General features: G+C 47.9%; 1 long non-coding RNA gene across 3 annotated transcripts; it reads left to right on the forward strand.

Annotated features, from left to right (window-relative positions):
- The first annotated feature begins 61 nt into the window (after positions 1-61).
- LOC140133888 (uncharacterized) lies at positions 62-21,119 on the forward strand. 3 transcript variants are annotated; one of them, XR_011855958.1, is made up of 4 exons: positions 62-140; positions 5,173-5,281; positions 20,880-20,945; positions 21,032-21,119. It is a non-coding gene; the product is annotated as an uncharacterized lncRNA (long non-coding RNA). The 3 variants fall into 3 exon arrangements; XR_011855959.1 differs by having other exon boundaries at positions 21,019-21,110; XR_011855957.1 differs by having other exon boundaries at positions 20,880-21,110.
- Positions 21,120-21,825: the final 706 nt, after the last annotated feature.

Raw genomic sequence — 21,825 nt, forward strand, 5'->3', positions numbered from 1 at the left:
TCAGAGGCGCTGCCATGTGATTGATCACATGACTGAGAGCGTCATGTGACGAGCGGCGCTACGTCAACGTGACTGCACCTGGAGGTCGGGAAACCTGCGCATGCGCACAATGTCGCGTCGTGTAGCGGAGAAGACGCCTGGTAATACACAGGAGAGGAGAGAACACCCTGTATTATACACGGGAGAGGAGAGGACACCCTGTATTATACACAGGAGAGGAGAGAACACCCTGTATTATACACAGGAGAGGAGAGAACCCCCTGTATTATACACAGGAGAGGAGAGAACCCCCTGTATTATACACGGGAGAGGAGAGAACACCCTGTATTATACACGGGAGAGGAGAGAACACCCTGTATTATACACGGGAGAGGAGAGAACCCCCTGTATTATACACGGGAGAGGAGAGAACACCCTGTATTATACACAGGAGAGGAGAGAACACCCTGTATTATACACAGGAGAGGAGAGAACACCCTGTATTATACACAGGAGAGGAGAGAACCCCCTGTATTATACACGGGAGAGGAGAGAACACCCTGTATTATACACAGAGAGGAGAGAACACCCTGTATTATACACAGGAGAGGAGAGAACACCCTGTATTATACACAGGAGAGGAGAGAACACCCTGTATTATACACAGGAGAGGAGAGAACACCCTGTATTATACACGGGAGAGGAGAGAACACCCTGTATTATACACAGAGAGGAGAGAACACCCTGTATTATACACAGGAGAGGAGAGAACACCCTGTATTATACACAGGAGAGGAGAGAACACCCTGTATTATACACAGGAGAGGAGAGAACACCCTGTATTATACACGGGAGAGGAGAGAACCCCCTGTATTATACACAGGAGAGGAGAGAACACCCTGTATTATACACAGGAGAGGAGAGAACACCCTGTATTATACACGGGAGAGGAGAGGACACCCTGTATTATACACAGGAGAGGAGAGAACACCCTGTATTATACACAGGAGAGGAGAGAACACCCTGTATTATACACGGGAGAGGAGAGGACACCCTGTATTATACACAGGAGAGGAGAGAACACCCTGTATTATACACAGGAGAGGAGAGAACACCCTGTATTATACACAGGAGAGGAGAGAACACCCTGTATTATACACAGGAGAGGAGAGAACACCCTGTATTATACACAGGAGAGAACACCCTGTATTATACACAGGAGAGGAGAGAACACCCTGTATTATACACGGGAGAGGAGAGAACACCCTGTATTATACACAGGAGAGAACACCCTGTATTATACACAGGAGAGGAGAGAACACCCTGTATTATACACAGGAGAGGAGAGAACACCCTGTATTATACACAGGAGAGGAGAGAACACCCTGTATTATACACAGGAGAGGAGAGAACACCCTGTATTATACACAGGAGAGGAGAGAACACCCTGTATTATACACAGGAGAGGAGAGAACACCCTGTATTATACACAGGAGAGGAGATAACACCCTGTATTATACACAGGAGAGGAGAGAACACCCTGTATTATACACAGGAGAGGAGAGAACACCCTGTATTATACACAGGAGAGGAGAGAACACCCTGTATTATACACAGGAGAGGAGAGGAGAGGAGAGGAGAGAACACCCTGTATTATACACAGGAGAGGAGAGAACACCCTGTATTATACACAGAGAGGAGAGAACACCCTGTATTATACACAGAGAGGAGAGAACACCCTGTATTATACACAGGAGAGGATAGAACCCCCTGTATTATACACAGGAGAGGAGAGAACACCCTGTATTATACACAGGAGAGGAGAGAACACCCTGTATTATACACAGGAGAGGAGAGAACACCCTGTATTATACACAGGAGAGGAGAGAACCCCCTGTATTATACACAGGAGAGGAGAGAACCCCCTGTATTATACACAGGAGAGGAGAGAACCCCCTGTATTATACACAGGAGAGGAGAGAACACCCTGTATTATACACAGGAGAGGAGAGAAAACCCTGTATTATACACAGGAGAGGAGAGAACACCCTGTATTATACACAGGAGAGGAGAGAACACCCTGTATTATACACAGGAGAGGAGAGAACACCCTGTATTATACACAGGAGAGGAGAGGAGAGAACACCCTGTATTATACACAGGAGAGGAGAGAACACCCTGTATTATACACAGGAGAGGAGAGAACACCCTGTATTATACACAGGAGAGGAGAGGACACCCTGTATTATACACAGGAGAGGAGAGAACACCCTGTATTATACACAGGAGAGGATAGAACCCCCTGTATTATACACAGGAGAGGAGAGGAGAGAACACCCTGTATTATACACAGGAGAGGAGAGAACACCCTGTATTATACACAGGAGAGGAGAGGAGAGAACACCCTGTATTATACACAGGAGAGGAGAGAACACCCTGTATTATACACAGGAGAGGAGAGAACACCCTGTATTATACACAGGAGAGGAGAGGACACCCTGTATTATACACAGGAGAGGAGAGAACACCCTGTATTATACACAGGAGAGGAGAGAACACCCTGTATTATACACAGGAGAGGAGAGAACACCCTGTATTATACACAGGAGAGGAGAGAACACCCTGTATTATACACAGGAGAGGAGAGAACACCCTGTATTATACACAGGAGAGGAGAGAACACCCTGTATTATACACAGAGAGGAGAGAACACCCTGTATTATATACAGGAGAGGAGAGAACACCCTGTATTATACACAGGAGAGGAGAGAACACCCTGTATTATACACAGGAGAGGAGAGAACACCCTGTATTATACACAGGAGAGGAGAGAGCACCCTGTATTATACACAGGAGAGGAGAGAACACCCTGTATTATACACAGGAGAGGAGAGAACACCCTGTATTATACACGGGAGAGGAGAGAACACCCTGTATTATACACAGGAGAGGAGAGAACACCCTGTATTATACACAGGAGAGGAGAGAACACCCTGTATTATACACAGGAGAGGAGAGAACACCCTGTATTATACACGGGAGAGGAGAGGACACCCTGTATTATACACAGGAGAGGAGAGAACACCCTGTATTATACACGGGAGAGGAGAGAACACCCTGTATTATACACAGGAGAGGAGAAAACACCCTGTATTATACACAGGAGAGGAGAGAACACCCTGTATTATACACAGGAGAGGAGAGAACACCCTGTATTATACACGGGAGAGGAGAGGACACCCTGTATTATACACAGGAGAGGATAGAACACCCTGTATTATACACGGGAGAGGAGAGGACACCCTGTATTATACACAGGAGAGGAGAGGACACCCTGTATTATACACAGGAGAGGAGAGAACACCCTGTATTATACACAGGAGAGGAGAGAACACCCTGTATTATACACGGGAGAGGAGAGAACACCCTGTATTATACACGGGAGAGGAGAGAACACCCTGTATTATACACGGGAGAGGAGAGATCACCCTGTATTATACACAGGAGAGGAGAGAACACCCTGTATTATACACAGGAGAGGAGAGAACATTATTATACAGAGGGGTTTGGGTTTATATCCGATTCTTTCCTTTCTGTTGTTGTTAGTTTTAGTTCTTTTATTTCTCAGTTTCGGCCACTAGAGGTCGCATTAGTCGCTTTAGTCGCGTTGGACGCTCGTCGGTCGCGTTATATCTCTGGAATATAATATCGATGGAAAACTGATGGAACTAACAGATAAAACACTCAGATTCCTGACACTAATATTATCACTTTCCGTTCTGATGAAACATTTACGCAGCAGTTTGTCCGGATGTCGTCTCACCTAACGGCAGGTGTAAACACGGACGCTCTCGGACTCCATAACAATTCCATTGAAATCAATGCATCAGTCATGTGTTTAACCCTTTGCTGCCAATCTCTGTAGGGTGTAGTGCTGGCTGCTATCATGGCAAGGATCTCCACGCACTGTGAGGTCATTCAGGAGAGATGAACCGTTACTATGACAGCCCAGAGTCATTGCTGCAGATCTGTTGCAGTGTGCTGGCAATACACTGTGACAAATCCATAGCTGTAAAGTTTATTTACCTTCCATCCTGACAGAATCCTCTGTAGAGTCCCAGGGGTTGGGCATTGGTTTGGGTGCATTTCAATAAACAACATGTGACTTGTCTGTGCTGCAGACTCTTTAGCTCTCAGCCCCCACCTTTGTGCCCCTGCGGCTTTGAGCTCTGGGAAGGAGCAAGAGGGAGGAGCTGTACAGGAGCGCAAAGGTGGGGGCTGAGAGCTGTGGAGTCTGCACCACAGACAAGTCACATGTTGTTTTTTGAAATGCACCCAAACCAAAGCCCAACCCCTGGGACTACACAGAGGATTCTGTAAGGGTGCAAGGTAAGTTATAACACACAATTATATTGTAATATTGTTAGAGAAATCAGAGGTAGATGCACTGCAGCTGTAATGGGCTTATCTACCCCGTCATTAGGGAAAAGCAGCTCGCTGCTGACAGGTTCCCATTTCCCCTTTACCTGGAAGTGATATAGAAGTAAAAAAAACATATAAAATGATAAACTTGTCCCGCACGCACAGAACCGAGCCCAAACCAAAATGGCGCAAATGCATTTTTGAATTTTTTTCCTGCTTCCGGCCTAGAAAATATAATACTGACACTATGGGGCTCATTCACGAAGGGTCCGAACGCCGCACTTTCTACGGGTTTCCCCAAATATATTCGTTTTGTGCCGAATTGCCCTATGATTTTGGCACACACGATAACCCGCATAACTTAAAAAAGGTTTTGTGTCGCAAGATCGCGCACCAGGAAGAAGCAGGTGAACTCCGGAGGACCTCGGCGCAGCAGCGACACCTGCTGGATATGGGACGCACGAGCCACTCGAATTGCTCCGGACCCGAATTCTCGTCGGACAACGCACTGCGGGATCGCGACTGGACCGGGTAAATAATTCCGCCCCAATGTGTTTCACAGAAAACAAGGAAACATTATAAAGGGCATTGGCGGGAAGGGGTTAAACAGAAGGCACGGGAAATGGCGCTAAATAAAGATTTCTCTCCGACTCCTCATCAGACGCTCCAGGAGGAGACACGATTTCCTATGGAGGGCGATGGCGTCTATTACCGGACATTGGCGTCTATTACCGGACATTGATCCCTCCGTCTTATCCATTCTCTCTTCAGGTTGTCACCAGGCGGGGGCGTCCCCGGGGCATCTGTGTGGGGTCCGGGACCTTCCTCCGAGGACGTCATGTCTACACGGTGACGCGGGGTCAGTGCTGTCTGTGTCCAGGTCAGTCTAATTTATCATTTGTTTTATGGGAACCTGTCATCAAAAACAAGTACTCCTCCCCCGGGGCCTGAGTCAGAACCCCCCCCCCCCCCCATTAAAATTGTTCCCAAAACTTTTTCTGCCTTTGTCTATGCTGGCTCCACCCACTGGTACGTGGCTCTGCCCATCACTGTTTGGCCCCGCCCTTCACAGTTGTATGAAATGATCCCAAAGTGCTCGCTGCTATATCCACCATACAGTGAGAGGGACAGGAAATGGACATGGAGAGGACTTCCTGTCTGATATAAAGACACACCCATCTGTCTGTCAAAAGAAGGAGGCGGCCAGGAGCAAACGGGACTCTTCTATTCAGAGGTTGACTCATCTATTCTCATTTGCATATCATAAAAATGGCTGTAGTAAGGTACCGGGCCTCAGCGGCAGAACTTAGGTGACAACAGGTTTCCTTTACATTAATAGAATAAACATAAAAATAACTAAAAATATGAAAAACTGCTTTTTCATATAAGTAAAAATCTCAGAATATGTAATAAATATGAGTCAGCCCAGAGGCCGAGGGTGCATTTACCTTTGCAGGTCCTTCTGCTTTTGGGCCAGGATCTCCCCTCCCGGAGATTCAGCCTCTCTGAGTCGGAGCTGTCATGTGACGTTGTATCCGGACGTCCCCGAGGACGAGATTCTTCTTTCTTCACATTAAAGTTTATTAAAGATTTTAAGAACCAGGAAAAGGATAAGAAGGAGATTGCGGCCTAGGACATAATCCCAGGAGTCGCTCAATGCTGACAACCACATGACACGGGCAAAAGAGGGCTTGTTTTCCGTGTACAGAGCTGCGCGGGGGCTTGTTTTCCGTGTACAGAGCTGCGCGGGGGCTTGTTTTCCGTGTACAGAGCTGCGCGGGGGCTTGTTTTCCGTGTACAGAGCTGCGCGGGGGCTTGTTTTCCGTGTACAGAGCTGCGCGGGGGCTTGTTTTCCGTGTACAGAGCTGCGCGGGGGCTTGTTTTCCGTGTACAGAGCTGCGCGGGGGCTTGTTTTCCGTGTACAGAGCTGCGCGGGGGCTTGTTTTCCGTGTACAGAGCTGCGCGGGGGCTTGTTTTCCGTGTACAGAGCTGCGCGGGGGCTTGTTTTCCGTGTACAGAGCTGCGCGGGGGCTTGTTTTCCGTGTACAGAGCTGCGCGGGGGCTTGTTTTCCGTGTACAGAGCTGCGCGGGGGCTTGTTTTCTGTGTACAGAGCTGTGCGGGGGCTTGTTTTCCGTGTACAGAGCTGCGCGGGGGCTTGTTTTCCGTGTACAGAGCTGCGCGGGGGCTTGTTTTCCGTGTACAGAGCTGCGCGGGGGCTTGTTTTCCGTGTACAGAGCTGCGCGGGGGCTTGTTTTCCGTGTACAGAGCTGCGCGGGGGCTTGTTTTCCGTGTACAGAGCTGCGCGGGGGCTTGTTTTCCGTGTACAGAGCTGCGCGGGGGCTTGTTTTCCGTGTACAGAGCTGCGCGGGGGCTTGTTTTCCGTGTACAGAGCTGCGCGGGGGCTTGTTTTCCGTGTACAGAGCTGCGCGGGGGCTTGTTTTCCGTGTACAGAGCTGCGCGGGGGCTTGTTTTCCGTGTACAGAGCTGCGCGGGGGCTTGTTTTCCGTGTACAGAGCTGCGCGGGGGCTTGTTTTCCGTGTACAGAGCTGCGCGGGGGCTTGTTTTCCGTGTACAGAGCTGCGCGGGGGCTTGTTTTTTGTGTAACACATTGCACTTCATAGTGACGGTATGTAATATTCCTGCTGTGTACTCGGAAGTGAGAAAAAAATTCTGAATGCATTGAAAATGATGAAAAAACGCATTTTCATTGTATTCTTGGGGTCTGGATGTTACGGCTGTCACCGCGCCCCCCATGTGATGCCTCTGCTTTATTCTTTGGGGCGGTGCGATCGCGGGGGTAACACTTTATAAAGGTTTTATAAGGGTTTCATACATTTCCAAAAATTTAAACCTTCTATACAAAAAAAAACTTCTTCATTTTGCCGCGTTCTGGCGCCAGTAACGTTTTCATACTTTGTTGCCCGGGGGCGGAGTCATTTTTGGGACGTTTTTAATGCTCTCATGTTGAGGACTGTGCGACCTTCTGATCACTTTTTATAGAATTTTATATATTTTTCAAAATGACTAAAAAGTGTCACTTTGACTTCGGGCGCCATTTTCCGTTACGGGGTTAAACATCGGAATATTTCTTATTATATTCTGATTGGACGCGATGATAACGAACAGGTCTCTGATTCTTACTGTTTATATGTGATCCTGGGAAAAGGGGCGGGATTTCACCTGTATGCCCACCCCCGTGTACTTGCTGTGGGCCCTCCCCCGTGTACTTGCTGTGGGCCCTCCCCCGTGTACTTGCTGTGGGCCCTCCCCCGTGTACTTGCTGTGGGCCCTCCCCCGTGTACTTGCTGTGGGCCCTCCCCCGTGTACTTGATGTGGGCCCTCCCCCGTGTACTTGATGTGGGCCCTCCCCCGTGTACTTGATGTGGGCCCTCCCCCGTGTACTTGATGTGGGCCCTCCCCCGTGTACTTGATGTGGGCCCTCCCCCGTGTACTTGCTGTGGGCCCTCCCCCGTGTACTTGCTGTGGGCCCTCCCCCGTGTACTTGCTGTGGGCCCTCCCCCGTGTACTTGCTGTGGGCCCTCCCCCGTGTACTTGCTGTGGGCCCTCCCCCGTGTACTTGCTGTGGGCCCTCCCCCGTGTACTTGCTGTGGGCCCTCCCCCGTGTACTTGCTGTGGGCCCTCCCCCGTGTACTTGCTGTGGGCCCTCCCCCGTGTACTTGCTGTGGGCCCTCCCCCGTGTACTTGCTGTGGGCCCTCCCCCGTGTACTTGCTGTGGGCCCTCCCCCGTGTACTTGCTGTGGGCCCTCCCCCGTGTACTTGCTGTGGGCCCTCCCCCGTGTACTTGCTGTGTGCCCTCCCCCGTGTACTTGCTGTGTGCCCTCCCCCGTGTACTTGCTGTGTGCACTCCCCCGTGTACTTGCTGTGTGCACTCCCCCGTGTACTTGCTGTGTGCCCTCCCCCGTGTACTTGCTGTGTGCCCTCCCCCGTGTACTTGCTGTGTGCCCTCCCCCGTGTACTTGCTGTGTGCCCTCCCCCGTGTACTTGCTGTGTGCCCTCCCCCGTGTACTTGCTGTGTGCACTCCCCCGTGTACTTGCTGTGTGCCCTCCCCCGTGTACTTGCTGTGTGCACTCCCCCGTGTACTTGCTGTGTGCACTCCCCCGTGTACTTGCTGTGTGCCCTCCCCCGTGTACTTGCTGTAGATCTTTTATTTTATATAAAAGTAAAAAACATAACAATACATAACACAAACCAAACATAATATACAATATATACAAAATATATACAATATCTTACCTGCTGGTCCAGCCACATTCACACATAACAAAACCAATAGCTTAAAATACACCGAAATGAATAAACACCAAATACCACAACCCCCACCCAACCGATTATCACAACCTAAACCAAACCAATAAACAATAAGACAAGCCACACCCACAAATAAACATAAATGACCATAAATATACATAAACCCACCCCACACCCTCTAATAACAAACCACCCCGTATATACTGGCGTATAAGACTACTTTTTAACCCCTTAAAATAATGGCTACAGTGGGGGGTCGTCTTATACGCCGGATATACGGGGGCCGCACTGTGTGAGGTGTTTTTTTTCCCTGTCAGCGCGCAGAGAGCCGCTTCCTGGGACCGCCACGCATGTCCGCCTCTCACAGTCATTAGAAGAGGCTTAGTACGCGCCTGTGACAGAGCTGGGGGTCACAGGCGGCACTTACAGAAGCATGTCGGATCTTCATTAATATCGCAGCTTACAGTTATGATCACCAGGCACTTGCTCTCTTGTTTGTTTTGCAAAGTTTTAAGCAGACTTTTTTTCATTTGGGAGAGGGGTAGTCTTATACAGTGAGTATATACCAAATTCTATATTTTTAGGGCAGAAGTTGGGGGTCGTCTTATACGCCGGCATATACGGTATATAGTAACAAACACATAACACTACACTGCACTAGATCCCTCGCCCGCACCCTCCCCTTCCCCCCAGACACTGGTCTAACGTCCAAAGTTTGCGTTAAGTCCAGACCAGTGTCCAAGGTCAGTTCATAAATCCCAAAATCCCACCACCATCACCCCCCTCCCAACCTAGAACACTAGAACCCAAACCCCACTATATACAATATATACAGTATATACAGTATTTACAACATAATAAAGAAAACAGAATACAAATAAAATCTGAACAACATCAATACAAACCACATAAAGCCCAGGTTCGGCACCTGCAAGCCCAACATCACTACATGCCCAGACCACAAAACAAAAATCTACTGTGTCAGCTTCAGCCCAACACCAGGAGAGGAGATGACAGACTAAGGGACACTAAAGGAGAACCCCCTCCAAAGGAGAGAGGCCCTCCCCGTGCCCAGCCTCTCATACTCCAGAGAGCGCACCTTCACCAGGAGGGGAGAGGACAGACTAAGGGACACTAAGGAGAGAGGCCCTCCCCGTGCCCAGCCTCTCATACTCCAGAGAGCGCACCTTCACCAGGAGAGGAGAGGACAGACTAAGGGACACTAAGGAGAGAGGCCCTCCCCGTGCCCAGCCTCTCATACTCCAGAGAGCGCTCCTTCACCAGGAGGGGAGAGGACAGACTAAGGGACACTAAGGAGAGAGGTCCTCCCCGTGCCCAGCTTCTCATACTCCAGAGAGCGCACCTTCACCAGGAGGGGAGAGGACAGACTAAGGGACACTAAGGAGAGAGGCCCTCCCCGTGCCCAGCCTCTCATACTCCAGAGAGCGCACCTTCACCAGGTGGGAGAGGACAGACTATGGGACACTAAGGAGAGAGGCCCCCCCCCCCAGTGCCCAGCCTCTCATACTCCAGAGAGCGCACCTTCACCAGGGGGGAGAGGACGGACTAAGGGACACTAAGGAGAGAGGCCCTCCCCGTGCCCAGCCTCTCATACTCCAGAGAGCGCACCTTCACCAGGAGGGGAGAGGACAGACTAAGGGACACTAAGGAGAGAGGCCCTCCCCGTGCCCAGCCTCTCATACTCCAGAGAGCGCACCTTCACCAGGAGGGGAGAGGACAGACTAAGTAGCACTAAGGAGAGAGGTCCTCCCCGTGCCCAGCCTCTCATACTCCAGAGAGCGCACCTTCACCAGGAGGGGAGAGGACAGACTAAGTAGCACTAAGGAGAGAGGTCCTCCCCGTGCCCAGCCTCTCATACTCCAGAGAGCGCACCTTCACCAGGAGGGGAGAGGACAGACTAAGGGACACTAAGGAGAGAGGCCCTCCCCGTGCCCAGCCTCTCATACTCCAGAGAGCGCACCTTCACCAGGTCACCCAGAATTTTCCTAACCACCTCATCTACCGGGAGGATTTTACGCTTCGTCGATACTAAGCACTGTGCGTTCCACGTGTGGTACCTGACCACTAGACCAACTAGGAATAACGTGCAGCGGTCCCGGCCATCCAGGCCTCTGAATGCTCCATAGGCCCACTCCGCATAGGAGAGACCGGCCAACCTGGGCCAATGGATGGAAGCGCCCACCCGGTTGTACACCTCTGTGTTAAAGGGGCACTGAAGCAGGAAGTGGTCCATGCTCTCCAGCAGACCACCGCACTCCTCCCGGGGACAACCTCTTTCCTCAGAGCTCCTACACTTCAGATTGTCTCTCACACACAGCTTTCCATGGAAGCAGCGCCAAGTCACGTACCAAAACTTCAAGGGGATCCTGACGGAATTCAACAAACTCAAACCCACCCTCAGATCCTGACTTGGGCAATTCCTGAGGGCCAGAGGCTTCTGGAAATGGGTCAACAGAACCCTTTTGTCAAGGACTTCCTCGACATGGTCCTGATCTCCCACATTCCCAGACCCCACCGGCGAATCACCTTCAGAACCGGGGTAGCGTAAGCCGGAAGATGCCCATGCGGTGTGCGAAGATCCTTCACTTGTCCTCCTGTCTCCCATTCCTGGAAGAAAGGCCGAGGTTTGGGATATTGATCTTAAGAAAGGTATTCACTAAGAACACCACAGGGTTGACCATACACAACCCTCCTTGTCTCCTCGTGCGGTAAGTAACCTCCCTCTTGATTAAGTTCAGCCTATTCCCCCATAACAGCTGGAAGAACAGACTGTAGACCCGAGTCCAGAGGGGCTCTGGCAACATGCACACACTGCCCAGATAAATCAGCAACTAGAGCAGGAAGGTTTTCACCAGGTTCACCCTTTCCCTGAGGGTCAAAGACCAACCCTTCCACTGGTCCACCTTCTGAGCGGCGATCTTAAGCCTGCTGTCCCAGTTTTGCATGGGGTAATCCCCCTGGCCAAATTCGATGCCGAGAACTTTGGCAGGTTCCTGGGGCCCTGGAAGAGTGTCCGGGAGATCAAAGCCTGGATCCCCCTCTCCCTGCCAGAGACTCTCACACTTATCTCGGTTGATCTTGGATCCAGAAGCCTCTGAGTAGCGGTCAACCTCTGACATCACCCATTGCGCCTCCCCTCCCGAGGGCACGAAAACTGTGACAATCATTGGCATACGCTACCACCCTTAGAGTGGCTTCTGGTGCCTCCTGGTCCATCCCGACTCCCACCAACGGCCCACGATCAACCCTCCTAAGGAATGGGTCGATTGAGAACACGTGCAGTAGTGGGCTCAGAGAACAACCCTGGCGAACACCAGACCCGACCTCAAAAGAGCGGCCAATCCAACCGTTCACAAGCGGGAAACTCTCTGCCCCTGCATACAAAACTTTCAGCCAATTGACAAACCCACCTGGCAGGCCATTCCTCAGAAAGACAGACCAGAGGTACTCGTGGTTAACCCGATCAAACGCTTTTGCCTGATCCAAGGACAGCAAGTACCCCTTCCAGTTACCAGCCCTGCTCCACTGCCTCCCGGACACAAAGTGTTGATGTAAACCTAGCTGATAGAACAAGTAGAAATGACAGGATTTGATCTATTTTCCTAAAAGCATTGTAACAGAGATTTCATTATAAGTTGGCGCCGGCATCGTGATCCTAACGAAAACAATTGAAGCTAAAGGACTTCAATCCTGACGTCAAAGGGAGTTCTCCAATCAAGAGACCACATGAGCTGGGAATTCTCCGCCCCTTCTGCTTCCTTCATAATTTCTATATAGTTTTGTGAAACCAAATAAAGTTCTCGCAGTGCAGATTTGCCATGGCCATGATCGCATGAGTGAGATTTAAATCAGCAAATGTGTCTGAATTAATTTCTTACAATGTGCATGCATGCTAATTAATTAGAAACACTCAGCCAACGCACACTAAAAGAGGATGTCTTAATTCCTACCCTAACATTGGAGGCACTGCTGAGATTTCGCAATCAGGATGACCAGGACGCCCCCTCGTTCCAGCAACGTTTGCAGTTTTGGGGTCACCGTTTTTCGACTGGGTCTGGTCACCCCACGATCATGGTAAGTTTCAGATTACATATATTCTGCTACTTGCCTGAGACTCGGGGAATGGTGATACCTGTGGCTGTAGACAGGTATACCTGTGGAGGGTAAATATGTATAGCAACCTGGTGTCCTGCATCGGGGTCTGAATTGTTATATAGCTCTGTATGAGAAGTGCCTTGGCTGCTGTGTGTACGCGCTTTGCTGAGCCAGAACAGAAAGGGATGGGGGAGGACGTTCGAAGTTCATATAGAGAGGAGTATAGCGAAGCCGCAGTAAAGATCAGACATATGGGCCATTAGAATTAGGAGAAAAAGGACGGATGTCTGCACATCAGACATAGGCCGCCAGAATAAGGAGAACGAGGACGGATGTTTGCCCGCCAAACATAGGCCACCAGAATAGGAGAACGGGTAAAGAACGGGTGTCTGGGTATTTTGTCAGGATTTAGGAGAAAAAGGGAGATCGTTAAGCGGGGACCTTCTGATAAACCTCTGTAACTGACACGCGGTGAGCTAAGTCTCTGTTTCTCGTGATCGGTGAGCTTGAAGGTCAGACCTTCTGATAAACCTCTAACTGACACGCAGTGAGCTCAGTCTGTATAACTGGTGATCGGGGAGCTTGAAGGTCAGCCCTTAAGCCGTGAGCAGCTGCACGGTAAGGGTCTCGGACAAATTATGCTGCGGTTTCGGAATAGAAATGATATCCTTCCGGAGGGAAACACTGGTGCGCTAGCGATAGTTCAGTGCAAAGAAGGGAAAGATGAGCAGTAGTAAATGTGCTGCGGCCTGGAACAGAGCAGTGCTGGGTCCCCGAAAGGACCCGGGGCGCAAACTGCACCTGCCGATTAAACAGCACCTTTGCCAAAACCTTTCTGTCTGTATTGAGAAGCTCTATGGGACGTCGGCCCTTACCCTTTGACAGGATGATCAGGGCAGACCTCCTCATTGACTTCGGCAGAGCGCCGAGGAAAGATACTCTTTGAATACCTCAGTCAAGAGGGGAACCAAGGCGTCCTTAAAGGTCTTATAAAACTCGGATGTTAAGCCATCCAGACCCGGCGATTTCTTGAGGGCGAGCCCTTCAATCGCCAGGCTGACTTCCTCTTCCCTAATCATCTCTGTCAAAACATCAAGAGAGGGGTCTACTCCTGGCTCAGGGACAGTTTCAGCCAGGAAAGCCGACATCACATCCCGATCTAGATCCTTCCTGCCCAAGAGGTGTGAGTAGAAGGATCTGACAACCTCCAGAATCCCTGATCTGGACCTTTTCAGGGATCCCGTACTGTCAACCAGTCCTGTGACAACTTTACTACTCACTGACATCTTGCAGTTTCTGTAAGGGTCGGGTGAGCGGTATTTCCCGCAATCCCTCTCAAAAACCAAAGATGTGTGTCTATCGTACTGACACCTCTTCAGCAAGGATTTCACTCTGGAGATGTCCTCACGACTACCTCCAGTCGAGACGAGATGCTCAAGTTTCCTCCTCAGGCCCTGATACAGGCGGTACCTGTCCAGGCTCCTGAGGTTCGCCACCCTTTTCTTGAGCATCTCCCACCACTCTGACTTACTGCTACAAAGGCCCAGCAATGGTACCTGGCTCTGAAGAAAGTCCTCAAAGGATTGTCTGATCTCCGCTTCTTCCAGGAGAGACAAATTGAGCTTCCAGTAGCCTCTTCCCATCCGGGGGGTCTCTGTAACATTCAGAGAAAACAAAATTAAACAGTGGTCGGAGAACTCCACCTCAACAACGGACACTGCTGAAGAAATGGCTTCCTCCTTTAAATAAAACCTGTCTATTCTAGACCTGCAGCCACTTTAATAGGTGAACCCCGCGTGGCCTGGGGTGTGCCGGATGTGGACATCCACCAGGCGAGCCTCACTAGCTATGCTATTAAGAGCGACGCTGTCATAAGTCAGCTTGTCTCTGGAACCTCCTCTATCTTGGGACCTCGTGACATCATTGAAGTCCCCTCCAAAGACCATCTGCCGACTTGTAAAAAGGTAGGGTTTGATCCTCATAAAGAGACACTTCCTGTCCCACTTGGACTGGGGACCATAGATGTTAATAAGATGAAGTTCTTGTCCCTTCATGAGGACATCCAGGATCAGGCACCTCCTCATTTCTAACTCAATAACTCGTCAGCATTCTATCGGTGCGGTAAAAAAAATACCGCTGTACCGCTATACAGCTCAGCCGCAGGAGACCAGTAGGAAGGCCCGTGTCTCCATTCCCTCTTAGCTTTAAACAGGCCGCCAAATCTGGCAGCCTGGTCTCCTGCAAAAATAAAATGTCGGCTTCAACGCGGCTGAGAAAATAAGGCCGCACAATTAGCCGCATCAGACTTAATGCTGGCGACATTAATGGACGCCAGCGTCAACGGAGTGGGTGCCGCCATCATGAGTGATTGAGTTAGACGGCTTTCTTTTTACCCATCTTACCACCACCCTCGGGAAATGAACACCCCCTTTTTAGACATATTGTAGTGTTCATCTCCCTCACCTCTGATGCTTCAGGGGCAGATCCAGGACCTGCCTCCTCATCTTTGCCTCCAGACTCTGGGCCAGTCTCCCTTTCTGAGGACCCTGACTCCCCAGGGGGAGACTCGGCACCCCCTGCAGGCCCCTCCACCACCTCTGGCCCTTCACCCTCAGCCCCTCCATCGGCAGGTGAGGCTCCATCCAGGGCCAGGAATCGATTTGAAAGTTTGACCAGCGGGGGATTGGTACCTTCCTGGGGTAGCCACGCCCTATTATCCTCGTCCATACTCTCATAATGGGAGGAGTCTGAGGACGTGGCACCTTCCTCTCTCTCGATCTTCCTGACCTCCTCACCCAGTACATCATCCCCTGGGGCCTCAGCGACAGGTGTGGTCTCCAGGATAGTGCCAGAGGTTGTCCCAGCAGCCCGAGACTCCCCTCGCTCTTTCTCCTGTTGACATTTCTCTAGACGCCTTAGGTGGGCAGGCGTCTTTTTCCTGCCTTTCTTCCCTGGCCCCTCCATGCCTCTGCTAGTCCCCTCCCCAGCAGATTCAGCCTCATGGCTTTCATCTGCCGAGGCTGAGCCCGCATTAGCGAAGGAAAGAGGACAACGACTGTACGGGTGACCGAGATCACCACACAGGTTACACCTAATGTAACGATCTGGGTCTGGTTTTGGAGTCTAAGTGTTGTGACTTACTTGAGTTATTGCAGGCAGGAATCGTAGTCAGTAAGGCCAGAGGTCGGAACACAGGAGAGGCTTAGCAGTACAGAGGAGCAGGCAGGTATCGTAGTCAGATGGAAGCCGGAGGTCGGAGCACAGGAGATGAGCGTCAGTATTGAGGGAGCAAGCAGGTATCGTAGTCAGGTGGAAGCCAGTGGTCGTTGCACAATAGAGGAGTCAATTGCAGGAGAGTAGGAGACAAGCTAGACTACAGGCTGGAAGCACAATAATCTTGCAAGGATGTATAGGCAAGGCTGGGTTTAAATAGGAAGTCCAATCTAGGAAGGGGTGGAGCAAGGCCAGGGACACAGGAACTAGGAACTGGAAGTCACAAACTAGGCCAAGGATCAGCACTGGAGCTGTCCAGCTTGTTGCTTAGCTCAGTTGGTAGAGCTGCAGCCTGGGACAGCGGAGTCCGCCGGTTCAAGTCCTGACAGTATTCCCTTCCTTTCAGGATGGCCTCTGGACATCCTAGGGGCTGGTTTTTCTGGATGTCTCTGATGAAAAGCTTTTGTTAGTCTAGGGGCATGAACATTATTTTATGGCTCCCAAGAATTTTCTTCTGGTCCGTACCCCTTCCATTGCACTAAAGACCTCTTGAAATTTTAGAGTCCAGGATTTTATCCACAACATATTCCTCTTCCCCTTGGATCTTTACTGGTGCAGGAGGTGGTTGATTTCGTCCTGGAAATGGGTTTTCAATGAATGGTTTAAGCAATGATACATGGAACACAGGATATATTTTCAAACTGTTGGGAAGTTTCAAACGGAAGGCAACTTGGTTAATTTGAGCAGAAACCTGGAAAGGTCCAATGAATTTTTGGCCCAATTTGGGAGAAGGAACATGTGTTTTCAGATTTTTAGTAGATAACCAAACCTTATCACCAACATTTAGGGTAGGAGGAGTCTTGCGATGTTCATCTGCCGCCTTTTTGTAGTTTTCTTGGGCTTCTTGTAACATTTCAATTAGTTTTTTCTGAGTTTCATGTAATGCTGTTAGTCTGTCAGTAACTGCAGGAGAAGGTGTAGAAGATGGAAGGTTAGGCATAAACACAGGATGGAAGCCAAAGTTTGTATAAAATGGGCTTTCAGATGTAGAACTATGTTTGGAATTGTTGTAAGCAAATTCTGCTGTTGGTAAATAGTCCACCCAATCATCTTGAAGATAAGAAATAAAGCAGCCGAGATATTCTCCAGAGTTTGGTTAGTCCTTTCAGTCTGGCCGTTTGACTGAGGATGAAAAGCAGAAGATAAATTAACTTTGATTCCCAAGGCTGTACAAAAATTCTTCCAAAATCTTGATGTGAATTGCGCACCTCTATCTGAGATGACATTGTCTGGTGCACCGTGCAGCCTAAAAATCTCCTTTATCATTAATTCTGCAGTTTGTTCAGCAGTAGGGATTCGTTTGGTTGGTATAAAATGGGCCATTTTTGTGAGTCGGTCCACAACAACAAGGATGGGGGTCATTTCTTTAGAAGGAGGAAGATCCACAATAAAATCCATGGAAATTGATCCCCAAGGCCTGGATGGAACTTGCAGTGTTTGAAGAAGACCTAGAGGGGGAGAATGTGGAGTCTTGTTTCGTGCACATGTTAACCCCTTCCCGACATTTGACGTACTATTACTGCATGGCGGGAGGTGCGTTCCCGCAATATGCGGTAATAGTACGTCAAACTTCTGGCCCCGGCTCCTGAATGGAGCCGGGGCCTGAAGCTGCGGGTGTCGGCTATATATTATATATTATATATTATATTATCCAATCGCGGGTGTTAACCCCTAACACGCCGCGGTCGCGCTGACCGCGGCGTGCTAGGGGCATTTAACTGGATTCGGACCCCCCCGCGGCGCTTACCGGGGGGGTCCCGCTGCTCTGATCGCAGCGCCGGGACTGCCGGTGCCCGGGGCTGCGCGATCTTCTTCCGGGTGCCGGGTCCGTGCCTCCTGGCAGGACCCGGCTGTGACACACTGAGCATGCGCAGCATGCTCAGTGTTTCACATAATACAGTGTAATACATCTGTATTACACTGTATTAGGTGAAGAATAGCTTGAACAAGTGATCAGTGGATCACTTGTTCAAGCTAACCTGTAAAAGTTAAAAGTTAAAAAAAAAAGTTAAAAACACTGAATAAACACAATTTTTAATAAAAATAATTAAATAGAGTTAAAGTCCCCTAAACACAAACATTCCCTATACACATCTAATAAAGTAAAAATACCTGAAAATCACCAAAACCCCCCACATATTTGGTATCACCGCGTCCGTAACAATATGTACAATAAGTCAGAAACATTATTGGACCCGTACGGTGAACGCCGTAAAAACAAAACCCGAAAAACACGCCAAAAATATAAATTTTCATAAAATCCCTTCACAAAAATGTTCTAAAAAGTGATCAAAAAAAGTTATGTGCCCCAAAATGGTACCAATTGAAAGAACAACTCAACACGTAAAAAATAAGCCCTAAATTAGCTCTGTCAACCAAAAAATATTAAGGTTAAGTTCCCGAAAAGATGGCGATGCAGAAACAAATAAGATTTCCTCTGTATTAGTTTTTCTCCAGTAAAATTGTAAAAATAAATGAAAAACTATATAAATGAGGTATCACCGTAATCGTAGTGATCTATAGAATGAAAATATTATAGTATTTTTAGTGTATGGTGTACGACCCCCAAAATATACAAAAAAAAAGAAACCCCAAATTGACAATTTTCTTTTCCTCCATACATTAAAGAGTTAATAAAATCTCATCGAAAAGCTATAGACCCACTTAAATGAAGTATTTGTAAAGTGCATCTCATGTCGCAAAAAATAAGCCCTTATATGTCCAAATTGCCAAAAAAATTAAGATTGTATAGCCAATAAAAAGTGACAATGCATAATCTGCTCTGAATGGCGCAGCTCCCCCTCCATGCCCTGGCGTGTGCCCATACAGCAGTCACCACCACATATGGGGTATTGTTATATGCGGGAGAGATGGGGGATCAAATTTTGAGGAGCGTTTTGGAATTTTATCCACTGAGAATTTGTACATTTTAGGAAAAAACACATTAATTTAGTCAAATAAAATGTAATTTCGAAATTGCATCCGATTTTGTTTTAACCCCTGTAAACCAATTAAAGGGTTAACAAACTTCATAAAAGTTGTTTTACGTACGTTGAGGGGTATAGTTTCTATAATGGGGTAATTTATGGGGTTTTACTTTATTTAGGCCTCTCAAAGTGACTTGAAACCTGAGCAGGTCCCTCAATAGCAGGATTTAGCTTTTTTTTATGAAAATGTGAAAAATTGCCCCATAACATCTTACAAAAATAAGAGTATGCATAAAAAACCACGGAGGTATAAAGTAGACATTCGGTGAATGTTAGTTATTACGTTTTTTGGTGTTATGAATTTTGAATTTCGAAAATTGCTAATTTTTCCAAATTTTCACCAAATATCTGATTTTCTCATAAATAAATGCAAAACATACCACCAAAATTTTTTAACTAACATGAAGTACAAAGTGTCACGAGAAAACAATTTCAAAATCACTTGGATATGTTAAAGCGTTCCAAAGTTATAACCATTTATAGTGTCAGAGGGCAGATTTGAAAAAATGGGCCGTGTCAGGAAGGCGAAAAGTGGCTTCGGCGTTAAGGGGTTAAACAAGATGAAACATACTTCTTAACGTCATTTTTACAATTGGGCCACCAAAATGAGCGAAGCAACAGTTCATAAGTTTTCATAACTCCTAGATGCCCTGCAAGTTTTGAATCATGGATCAGCTTTAAGACTTCAAGGCGAGCAGATTCAGGGATATATAGTCTGTTGTCCTGCTTCCAGAACCCCTCTTTTAAGGAAAGATTTACATCCTGAGAAGGGTGATTGAGAAATGAGTCATTCTGATATCCATTTTTGATCATGGTTAAAAGTTCTTTGGAATCAAGTATTCCTACAAAATTTTTGGAAGGTAAGATGGTTGACTCTGTCTTAGACCCCTCCTTAGGTTCATCAAGAATCCTGGATAAGGCATCAGCCATTCCTTGAGCCTGGTCGATAAGAAATAATGAAATTAAATCTAGAGAAAAATAAGGCCCACCGTGCTTGTCTTACAGATAATCTCCTGGCAGTACGGATAAATTCTAAATTCCTGTGATCTGTTAGGACAGTTACAGGATGATTTGCGCCTTCCAAAAGATGTCTCCATTCAGAGAAGGCAATTTTAATGGCCAACAGTTCTTTATTTCCGATGTCATAATTCCTTTCTGCAGCTGACATGGTATGGGAAAGAAAGGCACATGGATGAAGTTGCATCTTGTCACCAACTCGTTGAGACAGAACAGCTCCCACAGCAGCGTCTGAGGCATCTACCTCCACAACAAATGGCAATTCAGGATTTGGATGAACCAGTATGGGTGCAGAAGTAAAAAGAGTTTTTAATTTATCAAAAGCCTCCTGTGCCTCTGGGGACCACAAAAATGCTTGGGTTCTCTTTGTGAGGGAAGTGATTGGAAAAATTACCTTAGAAAAGTCCTTAATGAATCTCCTGTAAAAATTTGCAAAGCCAACAAACCTCTGAATATCTTTAACATTTTTGGGGACAGGCCAATCCACAACGGCTTTGATTTTACCAGGATCCATACATAGGCCTCCTGGAGATATGATATGTCCCAGAAATTGGATTCTGGTTTGTTCAAATTCACACTTCTCTAATTTAATATAAAGATGATTCTCCCGTAAACGTTCCAAGACTAACATAACATGTCTGCGGTGTTCCAGCAAGGTGTCTGAAAATATTAGAATGTCATCAAGATATATCACTACAAATTGATCCAAGAAGTCTCGATACACATCATTTATAAAATGCTGGGAGGTGCTGGGGCATTGCATAAGCCAAATGGCATAACCAGGTATTCAAAATGTCCATATCTTGTTCTGCAGGTCGTCTTCCACTCATCCCCTGGACGAACACGTATGAGATTGTATGCCCCTCTTAAATCAAGTTTGGTAAATATCTTGGCACAGCGCAGTCTTTCCAGTAACTCAGGACTCAGGGGGAGAGGGTAACGATTTTTAATAGTAATCTTATTTAGTTCTCTGTAGTCGATACATGGCCGCAAGGATGAGTCTTTCTTTTCTACAAAGAACAAGGGTGCACCAGCTGGGGAGGAAGATGGACGAATAAAGCCTTTCTTTACATTTTCATCAATGTATTATCTGAGTACTTTTAATTCTGGTTCAGAGAGACTGTAAATTCGCCCAAAAGGAATAGCCGCTCCAGGAAGCAACTCAATAGGACAATCATATGGGCGATGAGGAGGTAGCTGATCAGCTTTTTTCTTGCTGCAGACATCATTGAATTGTTGGTACTGAGGTGGCAACATGTCCTTTTGAAGAGAAATCTCAGAGACTTGCATTTGCTTTTGGATAATTAGATTCATATGACAATTGTCCTTGCAGTATTTAGATGGAAAGGTAACCGACCTTGATTCCCAGTTGATAAAAGGATTATGTATAGCAAACCATGGAATTCCTAGAATGACTGGAAACTTGGGAGAAGAAATCAGATGAAAAGTCATAGTTTCATGATGATCAGGTTCAATACAAATTCCAAGATCAATTGTCTCCTCAGTAACAGGCCCAGATGATAAAGGTGATCCATCAACTGTTTCCATTTCGATTGGAATGGATTTCGGCCTATGTGCAATGTTATGGTCAAGTGCAAACTGTAAGTCCATAAAATTACCCCCTGCACCAGAATCCAACATAGCAGAACATTGTAACGTACGGCTCCCAATGGTGATTTGTATAGGAATGACAAAATGAGATGAATTAACTATGTCTTGAGTTACAGAGGAGATGGACTGAGAAGCAGAATCTGGTAGTG

The sequence above is a fragment of the Engystomops pustulosus genome, chromosome 5 (assembly GCF_040894005.1).
Source record: "Engystomops pustulosus chromosome 5, aEngPut4.maternal, whole genome shotgun sequence".
NCBI classification, from domain to species: Eukaryota; Metazoa; Chordata; class Amphibia; order Anura; family Leptodactylidae; genus Engystomops; species Engystomops pustulosus.